General features: G+C 43.1%; 1 long non-coding RNA gene across 1 annotated transcript in view; it reads left to right on the top strand.

Annotated features, from left to right (window-relative positions):
• Positions 1-4,916: 4,916 nt before the first annotated feature.
• LOC139049403 (uncharacterized) overlaps positions 4,917-12,935 on the top strand; it is an 81,371-nt gene continuing 73,352 nt past the window's right edge. Inside the window, exon 1 of the long non-coding RNA XR_011508211.1 lies at positions 4,917-4,962. This is a non-coding gene — a long non-coding RNA (uncharacterized lncRNA). The remainder of the gene's footprint in view (positions 4,963-12,935) is intronic.

Genomic DNA, 12,935 nt, shown 5'->3' with positions numbered 1-12,935 from the left:
GGTATTACTATGTTCAAGGTGTTTTTCGTAACGATGATGGAGTAAAGGCGGTGGAATCTGGCGGTGAACAAGACAGGAAGGCGACTTACGTCATTTAGTCATCCCATAAACCGATGTTGCAAAGGCAGGCACCGCACTCTCTTGTACTCACTCTCGCACCACTGGTTACTGGTGATGGCAGCCTTGTTGATTCGGCTTATGACGTCCGGTTCATCACAGAAGGCAAACTTCTGGGTACTTTTGGTGTATCTGTGATGAACTAGTCCGACGCAAAGTTTGTTTTAGGTAAAGTGAATCAAGCTGCAAGGAAACGCGCATGGAAACATGTGACAGTAGTATCCCGGTGACGAGGAGCGTATGACAAATGTAATAAACTCTTTTACCCATGTTTAGCGCTTGAGTTGTCGCGCCTTGATATTCTTTTATGCAGTGTCTGCATGGCTATGTACACTCATTCAATCAGGACCTGAAATGTCCGGCAAGATGCTTTGCCGTTTAATGTTTTAAAACTGTGTAAAATGTATTGAAGATTTCATTTGAACAACAACGAATTTTGTCGTAACGTATTTGGGTAGGTTTTCCAAACTCGTTCTACGTACGGAGTACCCTGCAATGGGCGGACAGTACTAGTGGCTGACCAAGGTGTAATCGATGACATGTCTACTTAGGATAATAATTTTAAAGATTTATCAAGCGAAATTTATCTTTTAGAGTAGTCATGTTGGTCAGATGCAGTTTTCAAATTGAAGCTCATTGATCAAAAACGCCAAACGCCGCTTTTCGATTTCGCATATAATACTTGAGGCGAAATGCTTTCTTTTTCTTTTTTAACTGGAGGCGGGCTGACGCATGCCATTTCTTATATTTGAAACACGCGAGGTTTCTTGGTTCCATAGTGTTTTCGATTATGCTTACTACTGGACATCTTTTCTTTCAATCATTACTTGACATAGAATTGTTGTCTTTAAGAATAGGTTTCAATGGCTGTCATTGCACTCCACGGGGGCTCAGAGGCTGTCGCGTTAAGCTTAACGACATCAGGTAGCGGTTGCAAATCCCGGGCGCGGCGGCCGTATTTCAATGGGGCTCTATGCTAAACTACCCGTGCTCCATGTATTGGGGACACGTTAAAGACTCCGGGGTGGTGAAATTAAATAGGTGTACCCCGCTATGGCGTGTCTCACAGCCAAATCGTGTTTTCGCGTGTAAAACCTCAGAATCTAATTTGTGTCCTTTGCTTGCCTTCAGGGATTCCGGTGGTCTTCCCAGCTGTTGCGATAGGTGTACTCGAGTCATAAGATACACGATGCGTCAAAGAATGCACAATACACACCGACGATGATGCAGTTCTTGAATATATGGGGATACTTAGTGTGTTGAGATGCTAAGTTACATGTAAAGTACTACGTTATTCGATTACACCACTGCCGATATTTCACACCAGCAGCGAAAGAGGGGCGCTCTAACGTAAAACTATTCCAAACTGTTCTATTAGAATTCTGCAATCAGCCCACCGCGATTGGTCAAAAACTTTTTTGGACCACCGCCATTTCACCTGCCTGTCACGCGACGTCATGAAAACCGCGATAGCTCCCCATGTGATGTGACGTGTACACAGTGATTATGCATAATTGGACCGAACAAAACAAAGATAGTTATTTCTGAGTCGGCGCCTTTTTGCCATTAGCCCTCAGCTATTGGTCAAAAGCTTTCGGGCAGCACCCACTTCGCCTTTCTCTCATGCGATGTCACAAAACCGCCAAAACTTACCGCGTCAAAGCGACGCGGGCGCGTTAGAGATGCGTTAATATGCCGAACAAAACTTCATTTTCTTCTGAATAGCCGCGGGCTGCACCATTTCGGAAGGAATAAAATATGGCTACTGCCGATCGCACCGGCACTGGCTACGCGCCCCTAACGGAGAGCATGGGTTTATTTGCGTGTAATAAAACTTCTCACGTGGCCGTGTAACGTTTTCGAGAACTTTTGGCACGTTTATGACCTCGTTCTGCCAGCTCTTCTTTGCTGAGGATCCGTTTTAGCGTCATTCTTGAGCTTCCGTTGCATGCCGCTGTGATTGTCGACGAGCCACCGCAAGCTAAGTAAGAGAAAGGGGATCAATCGCAGACGCCGGCATTACCCTTTTCATCCCGTTATCAATATTCGGTGCAGTGGCTAGGTCCCATCGAATCCCTTTCGACTTGAGCATGCTCCTAGCCTCTTGTGAACCAATTAGATAAGTCAAGCCGCTCAGTGCAGGCAATGTTATTCGTTTTTCAAGCAAACAAAAGTGACCTCCTATTAACGAGGAGAGCGTTTGATTGGTTTGTTCAGACAACTTTGTGGTTGACCGCCCGATGCTTGCTTTGGCGGTTACGCAAATTTGACGTCAGGAGATTGGAATAAAAGCATATTGGAATAGTTTTACGTTATACGGCCCAAGCCTACACTTGGTTTCTGGAATGCTAGCTTTGTCTTTGACTGGTTGAGCTCTGCGTCACCAGGTGTCTGTTTCGTGCAGCCCGCTAGATTGAGGAGCAGGTAAATAGAGAGCAAATAGTGGTTTATTCGGTTACACGAACGCATCTTAGAGACTAGGAAGAGCCGCGAGTGATTGAGGAGAATTTTGGTAAGACTGCAACGAAAATAATTTGGAAAGAAAGGTAAGGGGAAGTCGGAATGCTCATACATCACGGCGCCAAAGGGAAAAGAGTAAATTCAAAGTGTGAAGAACATGTTTGGTTATCATGTACAATGAGTGGGAAGAAAACTTGGCCAGGCGTAACGCATTTGTGGACCAGCAATAATTGCAACGACAGAATGCCTTCAGAACTTGCAACGTCAGAATGGCTTCAGAAAACGTAAGCCTGTAGATGATAAGTTATTTGTCCTTACTCAGTCTATTGAAATATCCAGATAAGAAAGGAGACTGTTATATGTGGCCCTTTTTAGACATTACAGGAGCGTATGGCAACGTAGACTGCAACATTTTGTGGGATATTCTGGAAGGGGAAGGTTTGTGTGATGATTGTATAAAGCTTTTGAGAGAGAATTACCTAGAAAATGCCGTTTGCGTTGGCTGGGAAGGGATGAGGAGCAAAAAGAAAGTTGATCAGAACAAGAGACTGAGACAGGGGTGCCCTTTATCCCCACTGCTGTTTATGATGTGCAGGGTGAGGATGGAAAGCGCGCAGAAGGAAAGTATTGTCGGGTTTAATCTCTCATACAAACAGGTGGGTAGAGGGGTAGAGCAGCAGTTTCCAGGTTTGTTTGATGCGGACGACATTGTGTAGCTAGCTAATAAGCAAAGTGATGTGCAACATCTAGTTAATATATAGGACCGGAAGGCGAGAATTTCAGGTGTGATGGTATTCAATGAAAACAGTGAACAGGCAGTTTCAATTCAAGGCGAGGAAATATCTGGGGTAAAAGAATATAAACACTTTGGTTTTTCGCTTTTCTTTTCTGCCTAGTAATAATTGTTGTCACCTGTTACATGTTACCTTTGACAATGTTGCATATCCCCTCTATGTAATACCCTCCAACGGAGGGCCCTTAGGGTATACTGAATAAATGCTGAATAAATAAATATGGATAAACGGGGGCGCAAGATATGCAGAAACACCGAAAAAAAACAATACCAGCAAAGAGGTAAGAGAAATTAGGTCGTTATGAAACACAGAGCGCTATGAGGATACAGTAGGTACGAGGTGCTTCGGAGTATGTGGAAGGGTGTAATAGTTCCAAGACTTACACCAGGAAAAGCGTTCGCTTGATAGAAATCAGGGGTGTAATCAGGACTCGACGGCAACCAAAGGTAAGGCGGACGCCTCGCATTGGGCGCTCATGGGAAGACTACAAAAGAAGCTGTGCAGGGTGTTGGGGGCTGGACGAGCTTTGATGTGAGAGAAGGTCACAGAAAAATTTTGAAGAGCGTCTTAGGAACATGGAAGAAAGTAAATATGCTGGAAGAGTGTTGAGGTATGTGTACAGGAAAAGCATTGATTCAGAGGGGAGGAAAATAACTGGGAAGGTACGAGCAAGTATGGGAGCTTTATGGCGAGCAACATGGCAACAACGAACATCAAGAAGAAAGTCAGAGAAGCTGATATAATTTCATGGGTGGCGGTAATGGAAAAGAAACCTGCTATGATTAACTACTAGGAGGAAAAGGAAATCAAGACAGAAACAATATATGATATCTCAAAGCCAAGCTCATTACTTTTCGAAGCGAGATCAGGGTTGTCTTAGAACACCACGACCTTTTAAAGCGGGATGCAACAAAGAAAAAAAAACATGTGCTTGCTGCGGTACAGCTCTTCCTGTAAAACGCCCAGTTCGCTTGCCTTTTCTTAAATACGGGTTTGCTAAAACTCTCTCATACCGTCTGTTAAAAAAACACAAATAAAATGTAATATCAGCTCAGAGGAACACGTGAACTGGTTGTTGTAACAGATAGGCCGCGCTAGCTTTCTGATGTCAGAGACGCAAGTAACGCGTGACATCTTCGTAAACATCGTAGCCGCCCTATACACGTTCACAATGCACCATGAAAGCACTATCTTCTGACATTTTATTTTCTATGCTTTTGCCATGTATAAGAATGATTGCTTTCTCTCACAGCACGATTAGATCGCTATATTTGCACGCAGAGCTGAACAATGCCTCTGCTATATTCATAAACAACTCATAGAAATGCTGACGCAGTTCCTTGGACCTGGTTCTGTTATTTTTATAACTGAGCTCATCAATTTTCAATGACATATTCCATGTCGAGCGAATACGTTCAGTTTGTTTCGCCCAGTGGCACCTGACAAAGGTGAATTATTTCCTTTTAACTGCTTCCACGATAACATTTTTGAGCCTCAGTTCTGTATATATAAACCTCCTGACTATTCGAACGTCTCTATAGGCAGTGCTAAGGCGCATACCGAAGGAAGAAGACGACAAGGATGAAGTACGGTATGTCATGCTTTATGCAAAACTATTTCTATATTCAGAGCTGAGTGTCCTCTACTGCGTAGGATTGTCTAGGACGACCCATCAGCAACGAGATCATGAGCATATGTACGATCCAACGCAATAATTTATTCAGCTGCTGTAGGCAAGCAGCAAAAACAAGGGAAACTGTCGCTGCAAAACCCCATTTGAACCATCGCTATGGTTCTGTCTCTTCTTTGGACTGTTTACGCATGCAGAGTTCCGCACTAACATCCACAAATGCGTATGTTTACCTGGTGTGCCCACAGTACAATGCCCGATATGTAACCCGATGTTTCCTTGGATAGCGGGAAAGTTGTGACGCAGGTCCACAAATATTCCGCAGTGGAATAGCTTGCCTGTCATGAATCAGTGCTTTAAATGTGATTGCCCGCTCATACGACCAATTCAGTCGGAGAGATTACTGTGCCCAAACAGCTTTTGTATGTGACTTATATTTGTGGCTCAATGGGGACAGGCACCGCGAAGCCGAATTTTCAAAGTTTTAGTCAGTCCCCTAGACAAACAGTTCTAGCTGTGGATCTTAAAAATACTCACTGAAAAAAAAAGTTCAGGAGCGCCGTCCGCTTCATTTCCAATAAAATGGGCCTTTTGTGCAGCTCACCCATAGAGCACTGAACACGACTCTGAGGAGAATAGCTTGCGAAAAGTGAAAAAAAAAAACATTCACGAGTCACGATTTATTCTGACACTTCCTTATATGTATTGGTTATACTTGTGCACTGCATTTGCTCCCTAATTTTGCTCATGCCAAAGATGGTTACCGTCGCAAACGAAAGAAGGTGAAATAAGGCGCATCATGAGTTGCGTTTTTGTTTATACTGAACTTAAGGTTTTGTGGGGAGCAAACAGCAGAATCCATTGCCGGATGTTTGTAATTTTTTGTAATTTGTTTGTAATTTTGTTTGTAATTTCAGAAATGATAGTTTGATTAGCTAATTAACTAAACTTTATTTACTTAAAACTGTTCAGCGAAAGGCACATGTCCGATTCGCAGGCTGGAACCAATGAGTTCACAAGGCACACTGACTTGAGATAAATTTTGAAACTATGAGCAGCACCAGTTCCGAGGGAGCCGGCAAGAGACATGCTGTAACAGCGCTAAATTAAGTGTACTTGTGGATTTGTTTGTCACAGCCAAGCTTAGGCTTGACTGACACAAGGGTCATAAGCCCGATCCTGTCACTGTCACAATACCGGTTTCAGTAAGAACAAAGCGCTTCCTACACGGTTTACCCTTTCAAACGTATGCTAACTACGTTGTCACATCATGTTAAGAGGAAGCTTCAGCTTGGGCCTTGCTCCAATGGAACCTATTCAAATAGATGTCTAACGCTCAATTTGTTTTCTGAGATAACACCAAACTAATTTTAATGAAATTTGTTGAATTTTAGAGAGAAAGCTAAACTACTGTGACTGTCCAAAGTGTAATTTTGACTAAGGGCTTCAATAATTTAAAAAAAATTGCTGAAAATGAGTAACCTTGAAAAAAAAGAGAACCACGGAGGTTATGAACCCGTATCTCTGCACCAAAAACAGATATTGCTATTGTGTATACAGCAAATGTTAGAACATCAGCATTTAAAGTGGACAAATTGGCTATCTGTCTTTCTCTCCGTCTTTGTATGTTTGTATCTAACCATTTTCCGGCCTAGCTGAATCGCCTGGTAGTCGACGTTCGAATGCGTAGCGAATTGCGCTGCAGTCCTTACGGAACAGGGTCCCACACCAATTATCGGACCAACATCATTCACTGAATATGTGGCAATGTGTAGATACGTCCTGCTCTTCAACGAACCTTTTTCGCTCCGACATGGGTACCACTGTTCGAAGAAACTGTTTAACGCCGAATAGAAGTGCAGAGTATGTGCTACCGTGTCTCTGTTGGTCTTCAATGAACCTTTATGATGCCAGCATGCGTCACATGGTAAGTGTCAGTTGGTATGTGCCGCTATATAATGAACGTCTTTTACGGCAACTCGGGTAATGTGCCACTCGGAATGGGCGGCTCTACAATGAAGAAACTAACCTCTAACTTTCACGAAAGTTTAGCGTCATAGAACCGGTCACAAAGGCTCCTCAAGGACATCAAGCTCACGCTTTTGTAGGTTGCGCAACAAATGCGCTTGTTAAGTGCCGCTTTTCAAACAACGCCTTTCAAGCCATCGCTTTTGCCACCTGCTCCAAGGATTCACTAAGTACTTGTGCATTCTAAAAACTTCTAAGAAATATCTCTTAATTTTATCCGATACTGAGCGGAATGGAAATTACGTCATGGTGTTTCCTCAAGGACAGCAACCAGACGCGTTTGCAGGCTCCACCACAAATGCACTGAGTACGTGCCGCTTTCACATGAACGTCTTTAAGCCCTGTGCTCCAGCGAGCTGCGGCATAAATGCACAGAGTATGTGCCACTCAGTATGCGGCAAGTGAGGGAACAATCATAAGCGTGTATTTACCGCCGCGCCAAGATGCTCGTCTCGGAGGTCACGTGCGGACTTCCCGGCAGTGACACTAAATGGCTTAACGTTTCCAGAAGGAAGCGCAAAAGACGAACAATGTTGCCACAAGATGCGTTTCTCAGTGCTTGCACGCAGGGGGGCGCCATGCATTTGGAGGCCACGCGTTGCTTCGGGATGGCGGGGCTAGAAGATGCCGATTGTTGTTAGACCTGCTGCAGTACACGCCTCATGCATAAGTGTTTTGGACGGTTCCAATCGGTTCTGTCACTGTATTGATTCAATTATAACGCATTATCTTCGACGGCCATCGTGCGATTGGTTCTGCCGTAATTTTGGACACTTGGTATATTGAATTCCAGGTCCCATGTACTCCGCTATGGCATTGCTGTAGAATCCTAACAACAGTCGCTGGAGTGTAGGGGTGTCTTTTTTTAATTATGAAGAAGCGTCTACGGACGTTGTTAACACTCCATCTTCGTTAGGGACGTATGAAACTTGGATTTTTGCAAATATGATTCTTTGATCACTCAAGTACTCATTCGAGACTTCAGCAGGGAGTTCTTGTGTCGATCCGTAACTCGGGCTTCTATGGGAGTACCCAACTGTTCTGATATGGCGAGGAGGTGATTAGCCGCAGGAACTGAGGACACTCTCCACATATTACTGCCATTTTTGTTGAGGCGATGGAAGAGTACCTTTTCTTGGGCTGTTGTCACAACTGCGAAAGCCAGGTAATCTGGTTTTATTTTCCGTATGCTCCTGTTAGGCTTAGTTGTCTCGAATTTTATAGGAACACCTGCGGTTATTTTCTTCTTGCATGAGACGACAGTGGAAGCTGTGCTGTCCATGTCTTCGTTGGCTCCTGTACATTTTTTTTTCGACCTCATGTGGCCTCCACTTTCCTTGCTCATCCTATTTATGGTCCACAGAAGGAACATGCTCACGTTATGGTTCATTGCTTGCGGTGGATGGCAATAGAGAGTCACCAAGGCCGGACGACAGCGTAGCTCGATCCCGCAGCTGCTTAGGTCCGGCGCGTTTCGGGAGCCACTTGACATGCTTTTCTCGCAGCACGGTGCCCCGAGACCACCGTTCATTGAGAGCGAAGCAGGGAAAGTAACAATTGAGCTCAAAATTTGTCCACAAGGATGAAATTATAGAGTGACGATCAGAAGCCAGCCTATCATTCTTCGTCTTTGTTTCCCTCCTATTTCCCCCAGCAAAGCTTCCTATTAACACCGTCACCCTTACCTTATGGGAAGCATACCACGAGAAAACGCTCTTTTATAGCATGTGCTGTTATTGGCCCCTTCGGATAGCTGTTTCAATTGACGAGGTTTTCCGCCACCGCAAACACCGCCGCCGCTGGTGTGCGGTGTGCGTCGCAGTTATGCCTCGCTATGGGGGATTGACCAAAATATGGTTAGGTTGTTTTGAGGAAAGAAATGTTACAGGCCGGCGCCATACATAAATGAAATGCTCTGGCGCATGCACGCGTAATGCGAAGACGTGGGATCGTTTCCCACCTGCGGCAAGTTGTTTCTTAATCTACTTTTATTTATAATAATTTATCACTTCTTTAATTCTTAATTCAATGATTAAGTTGAAGGAATTTCCACTGCGCTGTTCTTCGTGTCTTTGTTTGTTTGCTTCTGATTATTAAAAATCGGGCCCCTCAGTTTACCCTCTTTCTTCTCGTTCATTATATGACCACATGACGCACAAGCGTTTCATAGTGCGAATACACAACTTCTCATGTACAGATTTAACTGCTATATAATAATAAGGGGTAATGCATGTGCTAGGGGGCTAGGGCTCCTCAAGCAGTTCTTACTGCTTTTACCTGTCCTCCTCGTAACTTTTTCTTGTTGAGGAATAAAATTCAATTCATTTCAATTCATAAAGTATAATAATAATAGGATAATCGAAACTACACATTGTCGTTTTTTTCAACCTAGTGTTTGTCGTCTTTTCAGAATCTTGTCACCGCGAGCAGAGTAAAGTTATGTATAAAGGAACACACTGGCCCATCAAGCGCTACCTTTACCCAGCCGTCTGAAATCTAACTAGGTGCTAGTACACAATGTCCAGGTATCTACAAAAACCGAGTTTCTTTAACATGAGGTCGAACGACCAAGTGTAGCGACCGGTGCAGTAGTGAACAATGAGCGCTTTATTGCGACATAAGAACTGACTGGCACCTTGCCAGCAATACTATGTGTGGCATATTGCTAGGAATATTGTATGCGGTCAAGCATATGACAATGAATTTAGCCACAATAATTGGAGAATATTCAGGAAAAAGGGTGCACTATCGCTGATTTCTCATCTTCTCATCTCTCTGTGAGGCTGTTGTGGACACTGCATTCGTGAGGGGAAATCTTCCAGATTCTGATTAACGTCTGTTTGGTTATGAATTTAACATTCTTCGAAAAGAGGTAATGAAATTTACGAGCATTAGATGTCTTTATTGAAGTGAAACATAGAAGTGATCCTATTTTAACGTGTGTGTTTGCTAAGAGTCTGCGTCAACAAGGCGTGGGGGAGCTTCTATCTCGGCCACATAGAATTAAAAAAAAATAGTTCCGGTTGCGCAAGATACACCAGGCAACTTGTCCCGGGAACGTATTCGTTTGCTCTAAGAAATGTTTTTGCTATTAGGAGCTCTGAATATGATTTCTTTGCTTCTTGATACAGCAGAGAGTTCGCAACATACTAAGGGATGCCAAGACGCTGATGTATGGCCCATCTCTCTAAAATAAATAAAGGTTGTAACTTATAAGTTGGTGAGCCAGATAGCAACACACAGTTAAATTCAAGAATGGGTCCGATAATGTTAAGTAGACTATCCAAGCTTCCTGTTGCATTTTCTTGTGAATCGATTTCACCTTCTCTCACAAGTTTTCTTATATCAAGACGCCAATCTAGGCCAGGTTCGTAAATTGCTCACATGTACCTAGTAGTGTCTACCTGTGGGAGCAGTTGATTCTGATACACGAGAGATAAGGAAACCGATTAACTCGAAGGGAATACAAGACGGGCACTTGTATTAATGTTAAGGACCACGCGCAACATATCCAGCCAGACGCCAAGAAAATTTATATGCTGGCAGCATTTGGCAAAACATGTGGCTATCTTTAACGGAAGCAAAGAATGCGATACCATGAACACACACAAATAGCCTTAGATTCGGTATAATTTTAAAATCGTTTAGTAGTGTATTAAACAATAGTGGAGAAAGCACTGAACCCTGAGGTGCACCTCTGGTCTTGGAGAACCACTCAGAATGATGCTTTACATCTAGGCAGAAAAATCTCCTTCCTAGCAAGAAATCCCTGATCCAACCCATGATATACGATGGTAGGCTTAAGGCAGCATGTTTATTCAATAGAATGCTGTATTCTACGCTATCAGAGGTTTTGCAAGATTCATTGTTACGAGGGCTGAAACTTCTAAGTTTCTGTTAGCTAACCGTATTTTATGTTCTAAATCAACAAATGCGCGGAAGCAGTAGAATAACCAATGCAAAATCCAACGTATGCGATGCATAATGCACTACTTAACAAACATGCTCTGATAGATGATTACAAACAACTCTTTCAATTATTCTACTATGTCAGAAGCTTCAGCGATCAGCCAGATGTCCAAATTAAGCCCTTTTTCGGCGTTCTTCAGAAGCCACGCAATTTTAGCTATCTTCCACTCGTGAGATAGAAATGTTTCCTTAAGGGAAATTTTCATAATATTCAGCAACTTTCGCTTAAAATAAAGGGCCAGGAACTTCAGCATGCTAACAGATATTCAATGATAACCCGGAACTGCCAATCTCATACAAGCTACGGCAGAAGCTCCAGCGATTCAACCTCTTTAAAGTCATTCCACTGAAGGCCACGTGCAATGAAATCAAGATTATCTTGGGGTACTTGGATCAGTACATTGGTCATCACTGGGGTCAATACAACGGCGTTCAAAATGTGACTAAATGAAGATTTCTTGTTGTGCTCCATGAAAGTGTAAAGGGCTTTCCTATTTTTGCGGTCAGATGAGTAAATGTTCATATCAGCCTAATAGTCATCCTTAGCTTTTGCAATTGTCCTTTAAAGGGGGTAGCAGAACACATTTAGTTAGTGATATTTAGAGTGCTCTGATTATGAAGAAGGCTGTCCTACGAAGCGTTCATAAGACTACGTACCGCTTCACATTTTTCAGTGCACCACGGCGAACCTTTTTTGTGTCGAGTTGAAACTCTTACAGTAAATGCGGACTGCTGTATTTCGTCAATCAGATATTTTAGAACCTGCTCTGCAGGCTTAGCGTTATCAAGTAAAGTTAGGAGTTAATAGCAGCTTGAACTATCCTTTTATGAGTATTCCTGTTGAGAAATTTTATTGTTTTCTTAGTGACCCTCTGCGGGAAGCACATAACAGAGAAAAATCAGTGGATGAGTGCAACTTCCGCTATCTAGAGGTGCCCATGATGACACGCTAACTCTAGCAGCTGCCAGAGTTTGGTCAATCACTCTCTTTGAATCTCGACGCATAAATGTTGCACCCCGTCTACCATGGCAGTGAGAATTTTTTGATAGCCATGACCACAGTTCACCACTAGTATCTGAGCGGTAACCCTACGTGATATGATGTGAATTAAAGTCCCTTACAATGACGACTCTTCCCATTTTCTCAATAAACTATCAAAGTAGTCTGTTCTACTCACCGCCGCAAGAGAGTAAACATTTAGTACAATAATAGCACATCTTGGCAGAAATAGATCAATAGCCAAGAGTTCAGATTGAGGATAATAGCCCTGTGATATATATATTCCGGACACCGTAGCAATTACACGCCCGCCACAACCACCAAAGGGGTCTACTCTGAATATGCCAAAATTAATAAAAGAATATGATTTGACAGGTGTCAGCCAAGATTCTTGTAAAAAGACCATGTCTAGGTCATAGGCAAAACTGAGACGATGAAGATCAATTAAGGAAGACAAAACAGAGTGGCCGTTCCTTTTGGGCGTGTTTAACTCAGTCATGATCTCTCCAAGACCGAAGAGGCAAATGCTTCTTTCCACATGTCAATCGATTTCGTGCTCGGAGGCCCTTTCTTGCTTTTTGTCCGAGAATGATCATGTTTGGTTGGCGAAAAATGAGAAGCCCTGCGCTTCTGCACCACATTCGTCATTTCCAGTGCGAACATTTGTTGTAGACGTGCTAGCTAGGCCATTTATGGCTGGCCATATTATAGGCGATTTACTGAAAACAGAGGTCACGGATGGTATACCTGTATACGATTCAGTTACATGAACTTTATGCCTTATAGCGTGCAATAATGCATAATAAAAGGTAGTTTTTAAATTATCTAGTATGCCACTCAGTGCCCCCTCTATAGCTGCGACTACTTATGCCTTTATAGTTTTTTCTAGAACATCCCCGGATGGTCTCAATACAATACGCATTTATTTGTCCTACAC

The sequence above is a fragment of the Dermacentor albipictus genome, chromosome 9 (genome assembly GCF_038994185.2).
Source record: "Dermacentor albipictus isolate Rhodes 1998 colony chromosome 9, USDA_Dalb.pri_finalv2, whole genome shotgun sequence".
Classification (NCBI taxonomy): Eukaryota; Metazoa; Arthropoda; class Arachnida; order Ixodida; family Ixodidae; genus Dermacentor; species Dermacentor albipictus.
This window is presented reverse-complemented; position numbering and strand designations above follow the sequence as displayed.